Source organism: Durio zibethinus, chromosome 26 (assembly GCF_047325235.1).
Source record: "Durio zibethinus cultivar Kanyao isolate XHJ-2024 chromosome 26, ASM4732523v1, whole genome shotgun sequence".
Lineage (NCBI taxonomy): Eukaryota > Viridiplantae > Streptophyta > Magnoliopsida > Malvales > Malvaceae > Durio > Durio zibethinus.
The window spans coordinates 14,014,881-14,017,303 of NC_143187.1; the positions used below are offsets into that span (position 1 = coordinate 14,014,881).

Below are 2,423 nucleotides of genomic sequence, written 5' to 3' on the forward strand. Positions count from 1 at the left end.
AATTATTATTGAAGACGTTGTCTGCCAAAAACATGCATTTAGTATTCACTGAAATTTTTAAGAGAGGATTATTCAAGGCGTTTTAATCGAGAAACGTTGCTAATAATAAGTCTTGGGTGGCGTTTATAAGTAACAACGCCGCTATTTGAATATTTAGTGGCGTTTTGATAATAAACACCTTAAGTTTTATAAAAACATAGAAGCTAGTGGTGTTTGTAAGTGAATGGCTGCTACAAAACTATCGCTAAGACGCCATTTTCTTGTAGTGTTTACATTTTACAGATATTTTGCCTGACTTTAGATCTTATAGTTGCCAAATATGTAAAAGAATTCTTTGAGTATTGTGTTTTTTTTTTGGCCATGTTTGGATCATTTCATTTCAACCTTGTAATAACGCGTTTAGTACATGTGAGTGTATTTGATTCTTAGAACTCTAAAGGTCGGTATAAGACAAAATATTGTTATATACATGACAAATATATATATATATATATATGTATGTATATATTTTGCAAGCGTGTATGGGAGGGAGATTGCAGCTTCTAAACTCATTGCTATGACTGAAGCACAACCTAAATGAGCCATATACCGTATCCCAGTATGTCAGTCAGGCTATTTGTTTGTCATTGCTAGCCCTTATGATACATGCTTTTAAAGGTTTAGATGCTACATGCTGGAACCTTATCCTTCCAGCTGTACAGGTGCGGATGCCATTCCCAACTGATGAAAATCTTAATCCCTTCTGTTTCTTGACGAATGATGGTCGGCACATTGAGTTCTTTGGTATTCGAATAACTTTAACTGCACATATGTTTTGCAAATTGGGAATTCCGTGGAGGTGGGAGGGAAGATCGATCAGAAAATCTCCATATTCATCGGTGATAGCTCGTGCTGAACCAGATTTACTCTTACAGCGGTTTGGCATTTAACAGCCACCAAAGCCCCTATATATGGAGATTTAGAAATCAATAAACAAAAACAAAATGATGATCTCTTTGTCGTGTTTAAATTAAATTAATTTGAGATCTAAAATTAATTCTAAATTAATTAGACAAAGATTATATATTATTGTCCATTTTCTATCTTTTTTTTTAAAATAAAAAATTGCTCCTTTTTGCAGTTTTCAAACAATACTGTCGTGACCTTTCACGAATACTTTCGAATGACGTCCAAATTTCTTTGATCTCGAGTTTGTTTGATATTGCAAGTAGTGCTAAACCGAGGATCCAACGCAACTAAACAACACTTAAAAATGAATATTATTAACTTAATTATTTGAGTTCACGATCTTTATAGAGGATTAGTTTTTGCCTATATGTATGTTTAGGCGTATAGGTTAAAAAAGTTCTAAAAAGTTAATGTAACTTGACAAGTTGAGCATGGCAGGCAGTTACTGTTATTAGGTGACTAATTAAAAAGATGAATGAGGGGGTGATGGAAAGGTCAATTAAAAGAAAAAAACAATTCTGCTGGCCTCGGTTTATATAATGCAAGTGGAATTTAGAATAAACAAGTTCCAGAGATTGGCATTATGTTTTTCAACTAATCATAATCAATGATTCTTAATTTTAAACAAATTTCTAGAAACAAAGAAATTAATTGACAGGGAGATCAGCAAATAATCAACATTCGTCTAAATAGGTTTAATTTTCAGAAGTGAAAAAGTGCAGATCATGAGCTGGGAGGGCAGAAATCTGGTATAGGCCATGCACGAGGTTGAGGTTCAGCATATCAATGCAGGCAGGCTTCACAAAAAACGGCCCCAGTAAGAAGGACGGTTGATAGCTTCTCCTTCCCATATCCAGCCATTTGCACCATCTCCTCCCTGCTTGACAACTCATGTAATATTGGCTTCTTATTTATCTCTTCTAATTGATCTGCCATTAATGAAGTCTGCTGAACGAACAAGAAGAAGATGATGATGATGAGTGTTTTGCAGTCGTAAAAGTAGCTGATCATCTCTTCTTTCTGCCTTTGTTCTCTTTCTCAACTATGCGTATGATCTTTTTTTTTTTTTTTTTTTTTTTCTGAGCAGAGCCAATTAATAGAGACTAATTAATAAAGAGAGGTCGCTTAATCGCCGGTTTTATAATAATTAAGTTAAAGCAACAATCTGAATATTTTTCCTACCTTGATTGTTGTTCATCTATTTAATATTGTACCAGACAACGTTTCATATATATTTTTTAAAAATGGTATATGCTAGTATTAATTGTTTGGATATATTAATTTGGATTTTTCGATTTAGTATAAATATATTTGTAAATATACATGAACTTATATTTCATAATAATACAAATATTCTATAAAATAAATATGTAATATCTTCAAAAACTAAATAAATAAGTTTTAAAATATAAGAAATAAAATCATCAATTTATCATGATATTTTCAAATACTTAATTTGACCATATGTTATTTAA

At 32.0% G+C, this 2,423-nt stretch overlaps 1 pseudogene; it reads right to left on the reverse strand.

The window, feature by feature from the left end:
* Positions 1–607: 607 nt before the first annotated feature.
* On the reverse strand, positions 608–2,189 carry LOC111274294 (uncharacterized; annotated as a pseudogene).
* Between the last annotated feature and the right edge of the window lie 234 nt (positions 2,190–2,423).